General features: G+C 41.4%; 1 protein-coding gene, 1 non-coding gene and 1 pseudogene across 3 annotated transcripts in view; 2 read left to right on the top strand and 1 right to left on the bottom strand.

The window, feature by feature from the left end:
• Nucleotides 1-14,852, top strand: part of ELAPOR1 (endosome-lysosome associated apoptosis and autophagy regulator 1) — a 100,996-nt gene that overhangs the window by 27,331 nt on the left and 58,813 nt on the right. The gene's annotated exons all lie outside the window — the stretch shown is intronic.
• Nucleotides 9,641-9,727, top strand: LOC132541646 (small nucleolar RNA SNORD86). The gene has a single exon (XR_009552775.1). It is a non-coding gene; the product is annotated as a small nucleolar RNA SNORD86 (small nucleolar RNA).
• LOC103119080 (NHP2-like protein 1) lies at nucleotides 13,425-13,938 on the bottom strand (annotated as a pseudogene).

Raw genomic sequence — 14,852 nt, 5'->3', positions numbered from 1 at the left:
GAGTCTCAAGCCTGAGAGTCTTTTTCACATAATCGTTACTCAAACAGACTCTCATGCCTGAGGCTCTAAAGCCTCAGGATCAATCCTCCCACCACCACCATAAGCCAGAGCTGAGCAGTGCTCTGGTAAATAAATAAAATAAAATAAAAATTCTTTGAGGTAGACAATACTAATATTTCACCCCTACCCCTACTCCACCACATATTATCCCTTTACCCCTCCACTTCCTTCCTGCTTTACTTTCTTTTGCTTGTGGAGAAATCTCTATAGCATTCTCTACCATGTCTTTTTTTTTTTTTAAGATAGGTTTTTTAAAAAAGTTATTTATTTATTTATTTATTTATTTATTTATTTATTCATGAGAAATGATAGGAGAGAGAGAAAGAACCAGACAACATTCTGGTACATGTGCTGCCAGGGATTGAACTTGGGACCTCATGCTTGAGAGTCCAAAATCTTATCCACTGCACCACCTCCCGGACCACTCTTAACCATATCTTATCTGTTACAGGCAAACTTTTTTTTTCAACTTCAGTACCACTTTGTTGAGAGAATATTGATTTATAGAACACACACAGTCATTTAGCTCTTCTGATTCGAGTGTAAAAAAAGGGGAGGGTGAAAGAAAATATGTTTCTCATACATCCTTCCACTTCAAAACACTAAGTCTGAAAAACCTAATATGAGATTATTACCTATTTCATCCCCCCCCCAATTTTTGGCATGTATTACTGCCCTTGCGGCTACAGACAATGACCCACATAGTCAACGACTGCCACCTCTCCAGATTCAAAGGAGGTCTCGAAACTTTACATCAGGCTCAACCTGACGCTGTTGACTGGCTACGGAAGAAGGGCAAACGCTAGAAGAAGAAGAACTGACAGCATTTTTAAAAAACTCACAGAACTATGTAGTGTGAAAATTAAATGAACTGGGTTTCTTAGGCCTAGACTATTGCTTTCTAAATCTGAAACTTGGGACTGCTTTGAGCCTTGAATTGAACCATGAATGTGGCTACCATGACCAAGTAAGTGTAGTCAAGAATGCAGAGAAGTAGAAGCCTTCATTTATTGGTGGTAGGAAATGGAAGAGGTTGGCAGTTTATCAAAAAATTAAACATAGAGTTCCCATAGGACCCAGCAAAGACCTCTTCTGGGCACATTTTTAAGAGAATTGAAACAAATTTAAAAAATGTAATATTTACATTAAAAAAACTTGCATGTAAACATTAATGGCACCATTTTTCAAAATGCTTCAAAGTAAAAACCAGCTTAAGTGACCTTCAGCTTTTGAATGGATTGAATAAAACATTGTATATACCACACAATGGAATATTAGTCAACCATGGAAAGGAATTACATATGTGATACATCCTATGAGATGAATGAATCTCTAAAATGTTACACTAGGGAGTCGGGCAGTAGCGCAGTGGGTTAAGCGCATGTGGCGCAAAGCACAAGGACCATAGGATCCCGGTTTGAGGACTCACCTGCAGGGGAGTCCTTTAACAGGTGGTGAAGCAGGTCTGCAGGCATCTGTCTTTCTCTCCCCATCTGTCTTCCCCTCCTCTCTCCATTTCTCTCTGTCCTAACAATGATGACATCAGTGATAACAGCAATAATGACTACAAAAACAATAAAAAAACAAGGGCAACAAAAGGGAAAATAAATAAATAAATAAATATTAAAAATAAAAAATAATAAAAATGTTACGCTAAGTTTAACCAGATTCAGAAGATTGCATAATGATTCAGTGTGAATAGATGCCCAAATGAGATGTCAGTGTAGATAGGTAGATTCATGCTTTCCAGGTGTTGGGGGGGTGGGGGAGAGACTTTGAAATGTACAGTGACTACTAATGGATAAGGGCTCAAGGTCAGTGAGATAGTCCAGCTGGGAGGGTACCTACATTGCCATTTACATGCCATGTGCTCAAACTCCCAGGACAACACATGGGAGCACTATGGCAGCAGAAACTTCAGTCTTGTGATGTTTCTCCTCTGTTCTTCTCTTCCTATCTGAGAAATGTTAATAAGTCCTGATGATAACCAAAAAAAAAGAAAAAGGACTCTGCAAAATAAAGAGATATTTATTAATTTGTTGTGAGGGCGGAGGAGATAGCATAATGGTTATGTAAAGTGACTCTCATGCATAAGGCTCTGAGGTTCCAGGTTCAGTCCCTTGTACCACTGCACCATTGCACCACTGCACCACTTTATGCCAGAGCTGAACAGTTTCTGGTTAAAAATAAAAATTATGAGAGAGACTGAGAAAGTAGGGAGGTAGGAAAAGAGAGAGAGAGAGAGAGAGAGAGAGAGAGAGAGACCTAGGCCAGAGCACTGCTCAGCTCTCACTTAAGGTGGTGCTGGGAATTGGACCTGTGGCATCTGTGACCTCAGGCATGAAAGTTGATGTTCTTACAAACTGAGCTATCTCCCAGCCCAGTTTGAGGCTGCTTTAATCCCCAATATGAGAAGCAGTGTTCTTGAAGACCGTGGTATTGCAGTCACTCCTATAGCTTCTGCTGGTGTTATCAAGTCATCTGTAGACCTGGTTCTCCAGGCCTGGAGTCGATCCTTCAGATTCAGTGCTCCATCATGAACAGCTAACATATTCCAAACATGAAGCTGTTTTTGGAGAATTTGCATAGAAAAACATAGTTTGCCTGTTTTGTTCACATATGATTAAGAGCTCAGGTGAGGGTTCAGGTGGTGCATTACTATGTGCAAGGACCTGGGTTTGAGCACCTGCAGGGGGGAAGCTTTATGAGTGGTGAAGCAGATCTATAGGTCTCTATCTTTCGTTCTCCTTCTGTATCTCTCCTTCCCTTCTCAATTAATCTCTGACCTATCAAATAAAAGCGAAAGAATAAAAGGGGGGAGAGTAGGGGGATGTCCTCTGGGAGCAATGCATGTGTTGTACAGGCACTGAACCCTGTGATAACCATGGTGGCAACAAAACAAAACACAAGTAAGCAAACAAACAAAACCCTCAATTGGAAAAAAATTTTGATGGGACATTCTGCTCTCATATAAGCTAAGAAAAGCATGTTTAAAATATAATCTCATAAAGCCTTGCCTTGTAGACAGATGTGTGTAGCAAACTCTCACCTACCAAAAAGGGATTACAATTTATAAAGGGACATTTTGTTTCCTGGTGACAAAGCCACTGCTATCCTAGGGAGATTTACAGGTAATACAGGAAAGCCCTCTTATACTCAATGGACTGGCAGTGGTTACTGAGTGCTGTAAATGTCAGCAACCAGCCTTTCCCTGGGAAGGATTAGCTTTGGGGGGGAGAGAGTGAGAAAGAGACAGATGTTGTTCCATATGTATTAGAAGACTCAGATCAGAGAGGTGGTGAGCCAGGGTCAATGGTAAACACCAGGGAGCACTGAGATTTCTCTTACTGCTGCTGTCACCACTGTTTTTAGGTCAGGACTATCACCTGGCTCCTTCTCCCAGTCCTGTTTTCAGATGTGGGGGTGGGGCTTTGTGCCTCCTTCATGAGTTGTCTCAGGCAAGGTCATAGCAGTAGCAACCTTTTTTTTTTTTTTTGCAAAGAACTTAAAAAGAAATCTATAGGGAAAAGGCAGTGATGCACCTGGTTGAGTACATATGTTACAATGTTCAAGGAGCCAGGTCACTGCCTGTAAGGGAGATGTTTCATAAATAGTGAGGCAGTGCAACAAGTGTCCCTCTCCCACTCCATTTCCCTCTTTACTCTCAATTTCTCTCTTGTCTTTATCCAAAATAAGTAAATAAATAATAAAAAATTAAGTTTACAAAGAACTTCATTTAAAAGCAAACATTTACTTATTGGGTGGTTAGAAAAATCATGAATTTTTGCATAGAAAAACAGAAAAGTATGTCATGACTTTTCCAACAGCCCAATATTTATTATTTTAAATAGAAACAGAGAGAGAGAGAGAGACCATAGCACAGAAATTTCCTTCAATGTGGTGGGGACCAGGCTTAAACCTGGGTTGTGTACATGGCAAAGCAGTGCACTATCAAAACTTCCAGGAGGTGTAGCTATGGACTAACAATGAACAGCAAAGAGTCTTCCCCAAAAAACAACTAATGTTGAGAAGCATTGAATTCACAATATCAGTAAACTGCAGCTGGGATGTCTGAAGACAATGAGGCCTCAGGTGGCTGCCAGTATGCATGGTCAGTGTGAGAGAGGGTGCAGGGTTGAAGCCAAGTGCACAGAGGTTGGGAGCTCTTGCAGCAAAGGGCACCATTTCATCTCTGAGCAACAGCAGTTAGGGCTGCATTTGAGTTACTAACTGTGAGAGAGAATAACCTCTGAGCTTTGGTCAATGGCCTCGGGGGTGAGAGTCTGCTGAACTGAGAGTGGGTTCATACCACAGTAGCAGGGGATTTGCCTGACCACTCTGGTCTGCCCCCCAGACTAGGGAAGACATACAGAGAGGACATTTTTGGCATCTGGCAGCAGCTGATGGGAAAATGGTAAACTGAACCCTGCTTCTTTGAACATGATTGTCACCTAGTAGCAAGCCCTCATGGCTTGAATTCAAACTGAAATTCTACAGAGTAGCCAAATATACACACTACATAGAGTATAAAACAGCTCAAGGTAATAAGAAGAAACATAGCCTCTACCCCCATTACCACCACCACCTCATATATAAATAAAGTGAAATCTAGTAATTATAATAATAATAATAATAATAATACCACCTGTTGGCTCAGCAATAATCAGCATAATAAATGCACAAATAGTAGAGAAATAACAAAAACAAAATTCAGAACATGACAGCGCAGACAGAAATGAAACAGAATAACTCCAGGAAAATTTAGATATAGGGACTATCAGAGAAAGACTATAAAAAACTCATTATGAAGTCTCTCTAAGAGTCTAAGCACAGTATTTATTGAGAAGCATACTTAAGAGTAGATAGAGAACACACACACACACACACACACACACACACACAACTTCAAACAGAGTTCTCCAAAAAATTAGAAATCCCATAAGGAGAACTTCAATCAGAATTCACTAAGTAATTATGAAGTATTAAAGAAAAACTTCAAATAGAATTTCAGTGTGTGAAAGACACTCTGAGCATAGTAGAAGCTCAAGTAACAGGCATTGGAAGTAGATTCACTCAGGCAGAGGAAAGAATATCTAAACTAGAAGATTAGCTCACTCTTTCAATTTAAAGATGATGGAGAAGGTATAGAAAGAATAAAGCAACCCTCCATGAAATAGCAGACTCCATCAGAAGGTCAAATGTAAGAGTGATAAGAATTCCTGAAGAAGAGGTCAAGGTGAAGGGAACAGAGGCTATATTTAGGGAAATTATAGCTGAGAATTTTCCTCACCTAAGCAATCTTCAGAACGTAAACTTCCTGGAGAGCATACATCCAGGTACTTAAATGCAAAAAAGACCAGCACTAAGACATATCATAGTAAAACTATTGAAACTCAAGGACAAGGAAATAATATTGTAGGCTGCTAGGGAAATGAAAGAAGTGACATACAAAAGTGAAGTTATTGGGATCTCATAAAACTTCTCTTCACAAACCCTAAAAGAAAGAAGAGAGTGGAATGACAAACCCATGGTGAACATCATACTCAATGGGGGGAAAATTGAAAGTTTTCCCCCTAATATCAGGAACTCAGCAATTATTCTCACCAATTCTATTCAACATAGTCCTAGAAGTCCTAGCTATCACAATCAGGCAAGAAATAGATATCAAAGGAATTTAAATTGGAGAGGATGAAGTTAAATTATCATTATTTGCAGATGATATGCTGTTATACACAGAGAACCCCCAAAATACTTCCAAAAAAAGTACTAGAAATCATCAATAAATTCAGTGAAGTAGCAGGCTACAAATCAATACTCATTAAATCTGTGGTAATTCTTTATGCCAAAGATGGGCCATTGGAAATGGAACTCAAGGAAGCAATCCCATTTACAATTGAATTAAAAAAGATAAAATAGCTAGCAATAAATTTAATAAAGGAGGTTAAGGACCTTTTCAATTAAAACTATAAAATATTGTTAAAAGAGAAGATGACACAAAGAAATGGAAGACTATCCCCTGTTCATGGATTGGAAAAATAAATATCACTAAAATGGCAAACCTGCTGAAAGCAATATATAGATTCAGTGCAATCACTATTAAAATTGTTTCAAAGAAATTGAACAAGTTATTTAAAAATTCATGTGGGACTATTTTTAAAAATGAGTAGTAGGAGCACTCCTGAGGAGAAAGAAGAAAAATGGAGGCATCACGATTTCTGACTTCGGTTTATATTACAAAGCAATAGTAGTTAAAACAGTGTCGTATTGGAACAAAAGTAGACACGTGGACCAGTGGAACAGGATAGAGAGCCCAGAACTAAACCTGCACATGTATAGACATATTATATATGATAATAGGGGCCAAAACTGCCCAATGGGGAAAAGGAAGTCTCTTTAACAACTGCTGTTGGGTAAATTGGGCAACCACATGTAGAAAAATGAATCTAAACCACCTAACACCATGCACCAAAGTTAACTCAAAATGGATCAAAGAGCTGCATATTTGACCTGAAACTGTAAAATATATAGAAGAGTATATCAGTGAAACATTTCAGGACATTAACACTAAAGATGTATTTGAAAATTATACCCTATGAACTAGGGGGGAAAAAGAAAAGAGTGAAGAAATGGGACTATATCAAATTGAAAAGTTTCTGTACATTAAAAAAAAACAACATAAGGATAAGCCAGAAAATGGGAAAAGACATTTACACATTTTACTTCAGACAAATAGTTGATACACACACACACACACACACACACACACACACACACACACATCTCATGCACTAAACGAAAAGGAACAACCCAATAAAAACTGGACAGAAGATATTAATTGTCAATTCTTTTCTGAAGAAAAGATACACGTGGTCCACAGACCTATGCAGAAATGCTCTAATTCACTCATCATTAGAGCAATGCAAATTCAAACCACATTGAGATCTACTTCACACCTGTGAGAATGGGCTCCGTCGATAAAACAAGAGAAAATAAATGTTGGAGAGGATGTGGAAAGAGAGGAACTCTACTCCACTGCTGGTGAGATTGCAAACTAGTGCAGCCATTATGGAGAACAATGTGAAGAAACCTTAAACAAATACAAATACCTTATGATCCAGCAATTACACTCCTAGGCAATTACCCAAAAGATGTAATAACACTAATTCAAAGGGATATACGCATTTCCCATGTCTTTAGTGGCTTTATTCGTAACAGCAAAAACTTGGAAACAACCAAATGCCCTTGACAATTGGGATTGTTTATCAGATCTGCTTATGGCCAGACAAGGTGCTTTATTTTTGCAGAGTCAGGGCCTCACCCATGCACAAGTCCATTGGTTGAAGGTTTTTTGTTTGTTTTTTTCATTAAAATAGATGGACAAAGGACTGTGCAGTGGTGCACATGTTATAATGTACAAGGATCCAGGTTCAAGCCCCTGGTCCCCACCTGCAGGTGAAAAGCTTTGTGAGTGGCGAAGCAGTGCTGCAGGTGTCTCTCTGTTTCTCTTACCCTCTAACTTCCCCTTCCCCTGGATTTCTGTCTGAATCTATCAAATAAATAAACAAATAAATAAATAAATAGTGACAGACACCATAGCCTGAGACCCTCCCTCAATACCCTGCACATCCTATGTGGTGCTGGGGCTTGAACCTGGGCAGTGTGTTTGAAAAGGCATGCATGCTACTCACTGAGCTGTCTCTCCATCCCTGGGTAAGACTCTTTCCAAGTAAAGATGTGGCTACAGCTGAGTCAACGAATAACTGTTTAACCCACTATAGAGAGCTCTACCCGAGTTCAAGCATTTGCTGGCCTCGCCTGCTTCTATCTTGATATTCTCTTCCAAAGAGCTAGTTTTCAGGGAGAGGGAGAGGAGGGGGTGAGCTTGCAGTTGTGGGAAAAGCAGGAGGTGGCCCTTTCCAGACCACAAGGCCTCCAGGCAAGATTTAGCTCTAATCAAAATCCAGGTTTACTTAAGAACCTGTTTCCTGACACAGTCCCTGTCCAAGCCAAGACAATCTGAAGCTATGCCGATCCCTACTTCCTTGGTGGTGCAGTTGTGTGCAGCAGAAGCCCTGGCGTTCTAAGGCTCAGAGGCCAAGACACCTGCACAGCTCTGTCTAGTTTGGTGCAGAGATGACAAGAGACTCATTCCCCTTCCTCCAGCAGTCTTTGGGCAGCGATCCTTAGCTCCATCAGTGTTTTATTTGAGTAAACTATAAAGTTAAGATGTGTACAGGGAATGAGGGATTTAAAAAGTAACGACCTCAAGTGAGGATGAGTGGGTGGAAGTAGATGAGCAAGAATGGCAGAATTTTTTTAAAAATATTTATTCCCTTTTGTTGCCCTTGTTCTATTGTTGTAGTTATTATTGTTATTGATGATATCATTGTTGGATAGGACAGAGAAATGGAGAGAGAAGGACAGAGAGGAGGAGAGAAAAATAGACACCTGCAGACCTGCTTCACCGCCTGTGACGTAACTCCCCTGTAAGTGGGGAGCTGGGAGCTGGAACTGGTAGCCTTACATGGTCCCTGCCCTTTGCGCCACATGCACTTAACCCGCTGCACTACTGCCTGACTCCCATGGCAGAATTTTTTAAGCATTAAATCTGGGCCATGGATACATAGTTGGTCATTATGTTCTTTTCTCTTTCTCCCTTCCTTCCTTTTTCTTTTTTTTTCCACCAAGGTTATTGTTGGTACTCAGTAAAGGCACTATGAATCCATTGCTCCTAGAAGCTATTTTTTTCTTTGTTCCTTTCTATATTTATTTGACAGGACAGAGAGACTTTGAGAGGGGAGTGGAGATAAAGAGGAAGAAGAGAGAAAGAGACACCTTTAGCACTGCTTCACCGTTCATGAAGCATTTCCCCAGCTGGTGGGGAATGGGGGCTTGAACCCGGCTCCTTGCACATAATGATATGTGTGCTTTATCAGATACACTACCACCCAGACCATTATATTCTGTCTCAAAAAATATATATTATATATTTAAAAACATATATATATTTAAACACACACACATATATTTGAGGGGCCAGGGTACAGATCACTTTACCATGTGCAAGGACTTGAATTTGAGCCCCTTGCCACTACATGAGAACATGCAAATAAGAGGCTTTATTAGCAGTGGAGCAGGTGAGTATTTCTCATGAGTATCTCTCCTCTCTGCCTCTCTTTTACTCTATATCTTTTTAAAAATATATTTATTTATTCCCTTTTGTTGCCCTTGTTTTTTTAATATTTATTTATTCCCTTTTTGTTGCCCTTGCTGTTTTGTTGTAGTTATTATTGTTGTTGTTATTGATGTTGTTGTTGTTGGATAGGACAGAGAGAAATGGAGAGAGGAGGGGAAGACAGAGAGGGGAAGAGAAAGATAAACACCTGCAGATCTGCTTCACCGCCTGTGAAGCGACTCCCCTGCAGGTGGGGAGCCAGGGATCTAACCTGGTACCTTTCATTGGTCCTTGTGCTGTGTGCCACCTGTGCTTAACCAGCTGCGCTACCACCTGACTCCTTTACATCTTAAAAAAAAATTCTTGATGGGCAGTGGAATCATGCTGGCATGAAGCTCCAGTGAAAACTTTGTGGCAAGGTACACTATGACAGCTGTCCTATACAGGCCTTTACTATGGGAGGTGATGGCCAATCATGGTGTCTACGTGATTTCTAGGGTCCAGCAAAGAGACCATGTTTCCACATAGCCCTGAAGACAAGGGTAATACCCCAAAATATGGATTTATTTTTCACTTCTCTTTCATTGGTTGAGCAGCAGCCAAGAATGAGTGCCTATCTCCTGATGTATGGCATATATGGGCATGTGATCTAAAGTCCATAAAAAATTATCCTAGAACTACATACTATATTTAAAAAGAATCTTGGGGCGGGCGGGCAGTAGCACAGTGGGTTAAGCGCAGGTGGTGCAAAGTGCAAGAACTGGCATAAGGACTGTGGTTCCCCACCTGCAAAGGGAGTCGCCTCACAAGCGGTAAAGCAGGTCTGCAGGTGCCTATCTTTCTCTCCCCCTCTCTGTTTTCCCCTCCTCTTTCCATTTCTCTCTGTCCTATCCCACAATGATGACATCAATAACAACAACAATAACTACAACAATAAAACAACAAGGGCAACAAAAAGGAATAAATACATGAAAAAAATACTTAAAAAAAAAAAAAAAGAGGAAAAAAATGGCCTCTAGGAGCAGTGGATTTGTAGTGCAGGCACCAAGCCCCCAAAATAACCCTGGAGGCAAACAAAAAGTACTTATTTCTGCTTGGGTTTGGCAGAATTTTCTTTCGTTTTTTAAAAAATTTTTTAAAATTTTATTTATTTTCCCTTTTGTTGCCCTTGTTGTTTTTATTGTTGTTGTAGTTATTGTTGTCGTCGTTGGATAGGACAGAAAGAAATGGAGAGAGGAGGGGCAGACAGAGAGGGGGGAGAGAGAAAGACACCTGCAGACCTGCTTCCCTGCCTGTGAATCGACTCCCCTGCAGTTGGGGAGCTGGGGGCTTGAACTGGGATCCTTATGCTGGTCCCTGAGTTTCGCACCACGTGTGCTTATCTCGCTGCGCTACTGCCCAACTCCTTTTTTTTGTTTGTTTGTTTCTACGGTTACTGCTGGGGCTCAGTGCCTGCACTGCAAATCCACTGCGCATGGTGGCTGTTTTTCCCATTTTGTTGCCCTCCACTGCTCCTGGAGGCTGTTTTTCCCATTTTGTTGCCCTTTTTGTTGCGCTTGTTGTAGTTGTCATTGTTGTTTCTGGATAGGATAGAGAGAAGTCCAGAGAGGAGGGGAAGACAGAGAGGAGGAGAGAAAGATAGACACCTGCAGACCTGCTTCTTCTTCTTCTAGCGTTTGCCCTTCTTCCATAGCCAGTCAACAGGTCAGGTTGAAAACTGTCAGGAGCTGCTTGTTGCTGGCTTTGAAAGTGACTGGGATCCATGTGGATTCAGTCGGCTAGGAAGGATCCTCAGTTTCCCCAATGAATGGGTACTCACGGGATGCACCACGAGAAGGTTGATCCAATGCATCCCAGACCTGCTTCACCACTTGCGAAGTGACCCCCCTGCAGGTGGGGAGCTGGGGGCTCCAACCGGCATCCTTATGCCAGCCCTTGCGCTTTGCACCATGTGTGCTTAACCCGCTGCGCTACCGCCCAGCCCCCGGAATTTTATTTTCAAGAGTAGCCTATATTTTCGTCTTCTCTGCAATAAGCATTCAATACTTTGTTCATTATTTTTATTTTTAAAATACTACTTATTTTTCTGATAGAAACAGAAACTGAGAGGGAAGGAGGAAGATAGACAGAAAGACACCTGCAGCATTGTTTTACCACTTGTGAAGCTTCCCCCTGCAGGTGGGGAGCAGGGACTTGAACTGGGGTCCTTGTAGTACACTGTAATGGCTGTGCTCAGCCAGGTGCTCTACCACCTGGCCACTTTGTTCATTGTTTTAAAAATTAAGATGTGCCCTTTTGAAGCAAGTAGGGAAAGGTGGATGGAAAACATATTTCCATACAAGAACCATCCATAAAAACATATCATATTTAATCTTACAATCTTATAACCTGCTATTAATCACAGATAAAAAAAATGGCATAGTGGTCTGAGAGGTGGCACAGTGGATAATGCATTGGATTCTGAACCATGAGGTCCCGAGTTCAATACCCCAGCAGCACATGTAGCAGAGTGATGTCTGGTTCTTTCTCTCCTCCTATCTTTCTCATGACTAAATAAATTATTTTTTAAAATGGCAGAAAAGACCACGTTAAAAATAAAATAAGGGAGTCGGGCTGTAGCACAGCAGGTTAAGCGCAGGTGGCGCAAAGCACAAGGACCGGCATAAGGATCCCGGTTCGAACCCCGGCTCCCCACCTGCAGGGGAGTCGCTTCACAGGCAGTGAAGCAGGTCTGCAGGTGTCTATCTTTCTCTCCTCTTCTCTGTCTTCCCCTCCTCTCTCCATTTCTCTCTGTCCTATCCAACAACGACAACAACAATAATAACTACAACAATAAAACAACAAGGGCAACAAAAGGGAATAAATAAATAAAATAAATATTAAAATAAAATAAAATGCACAAAATAAGCATATCTCATTTAGAATTGGAAGGACTCTTAGAAATTAAAAAGTGACTAAATCCAATTTTCTTGTTTCATGACTGAGAAGAATAAAGTCCAGAGGAGTTGAATGACCAATGAGTCTATTTGTCCTTAATCTCTGAGAGTGCTAGTCTTAGTACTCTGCTGATCCTTGTACAACCCCAAGTCCCACCCACTCATGCTAAACCCTGGAAGTCTCTTTGGGGAAGCAGCCCTTTGACTCTCTAGCCAGCCTGGGCCACCCATTACCAGCTGAACTGGAGCAATGGCCTGGCAGGAAAAAGGTCTTGAGGACAGTAGACCTCACCACTATCCACTGGTGCTTCTCCTTCTGACAGCCTTAACCAATCTCTTCTGTCTCCCTGGCTTTGCTACTGCAGAGCAAAGGAGCTAGGCTAAATGTTTTTTTTTAATTTATTATTTTTTATCTTTATTTATTAGACATTTAATTTATTATTTTATCTTTATTTATTATATTATTATTTTTATCTTTATTTATTTATACAGCCAGAAATGGAGAGGGGAGGGGGAGAGAGAAAGACACCTGCAGTCCTGCTTCACCACTTGTGAAGCTTTCCCCCTGCAGGTGGGGATCGGAAGCTGGAACCTGGATACTTGCACTCAACCATGTAGTAGCATGTGCACTCAACCAGGTGCGCCACCACCTGGCCCCAGGGTCACACTTTTAAAATGACACTTGAGCAGTATATTCTTGATATGATAAATACATACACTGGACCCACATCATGCCAGGAAACAGTAAAGGCTCTTAGATCTGATGATACCAAGTCTCCACTGAGGAAATCCTCATGCACCAAAGATAATTTATTCTTTAGAGTCCATCATCTCTGCTGTAACTTCCAGTTGGGTATCTGGCTGGCCCACAATCCTCTTTTACTATTACAAACGATTTCAAGATTTAGGTCACTGCCCTGCATCCTATTCACCCAGGTCACCCATGGAATTCTGCAGCAGTCCTGGCACAGGAGGACTGTTACAGGGAGATATGGGGTAAAAATATATGATCAAAAGTAAGAGGAGCACATGAGCAAATAGCATGTGGACATGCACGTAACAACCCCATAGATAATTGCAATCAGATCTTGCCTTTGGCTGGCATTTAACACTCTGCTTCTGCCTGTTCTGAGCACTAGTCACTTCTCAAAGGGAAAGTCCAACAGCAAAAGGAGATGTGAGTATATATGCGAACCTTAAAAATTATATAGAAATAGAAAAACCAAATTCTGTGTGACTATTTTATAATAATAGAAAGTTGGAAATACTACATGCTAACAGACAATATGATACACAATCTTGGCAGGAGGGGAGAGTCAGAGGGAAAGTACAGCTGAGGCCACTGGTTAGACTAAGAGCCTTTCAATGGACTGCTGAATGGACTGGATCTGCTGCTTCAGCTGGGAGCCTTCTTTGATGGTGACAGAACAAGCAATGACAGGCCTGGAGACCCCACAGGCTCGTCCTAGAGCCTGATTGGAGCGCACAAACACACAGGGCATGTTCTTGTCTTCACACATCAGGGGGAGGTGCAGGATTATTTCCAGGGGCTCAGCATCTGCAGCCATCGCAATGAACTCAGAGATGCCTCTGTTGAGAGTTTAAGTGGCCTCATTGGCTCCTTTCCGAAGCTGCTTGTAGTTGCATAACTGCTGGACAAGGTCCAGTAGTTTCTTGGTAAGGTAGGTATCTGCGAGGGGGTAGGCCTTCGGATTTACATCAGCCTCAGTCATGGCGGCAGCCCCTCGCTCTCACCACTCTCCAGGAAGCACCTCAGAGCAGGAGAGTCTTAATCATGTTTGTGGTTTTTAAACCATCTTCAGCTGAAAAACTATGTGTCCAAGATTAGTGTCAAGTTGGCATCAAAGGTGAATTGCTGTTTTTGTCAGAGTTCTTAGAAGGTGCCCTAGTCTATTCATGCTACTCACAGAGTAGGTGGCTCAAACAGCAAACATTTATTTCACATGGCACTGGAGGCTGAGAAGTTCAAGATGATGATGTTGGCAGAGGTGAGAGCACTCATCCTATTTTTTAGATAGTTGTCTTCTTGCTGTATCCTCAGAGCAAGTTCGAGAGAGAGACACCCTCTTCACTCAATTACTTCCCAAAGCTTCATCTCAAAATACCATCTCCTTAGGACTTCAATAAAGAAATTTAGAGCAGACACAGATATGCAGCCTGGGGGCCAGGCCCACCCTGTTAAGCACAGAATTTACCATGTACAAGGATCCAGGTTCAAGCCCCAATTCCCCACCTGCAGGGGGGAAGCTTCACAAGTGGTGAAGCAGTGCTACAGGTGTCTTTCTGTTTCTCTCCCTTTTTCCCTCTCCCCTCTCAATTTCTCTCTGTCTTATCAAAATGAAGGAAAAAGGGGGAAAATATGGCCACAAGGCGCAGTGGATTTGTCATGTAGGCAACAAACCCTAGTAATAACTTTGGTGGCAACAAACAAACAAAAAACCAAACCAGTGAAACAAGCAAACCAACAAACAAATAGCAAATATGCAGTCTGTCACAAGTAGCAAGACCCTTTTCCAGAGAAAGTCAGAACAAGCAAAAGCATGCAATGATAATTAAGTGCAGAAAACAGTGGAAGATTGACAGTTAGTTTGTTTATTTATATGTGTGTTTATGGTCCGTCTTTTCCCTGTTTCACCATGCTGGCATACCCCCTACCACAA

This window comes from Erinaceus europaeus, chromosome 11 (assembly GCF_950295315.1).
Source record: "Erinaceus europaeus chromosome 11, mEriEur2.1, whole genome shotgun sequence".
NCBI classification, from domain to species: domain Eukaryota; kingdom Metazoa; phylum Chordata; class Mammalia; order Eulipotyphla; family Erinaceidae; genus Erinaceus; species Erinaceus europaeus.
The sequence above is the reverse complement of the archived record's forward strand: the minus strand, read 5'-3'. Positions and strand labels throughout refer to the sequence as shown.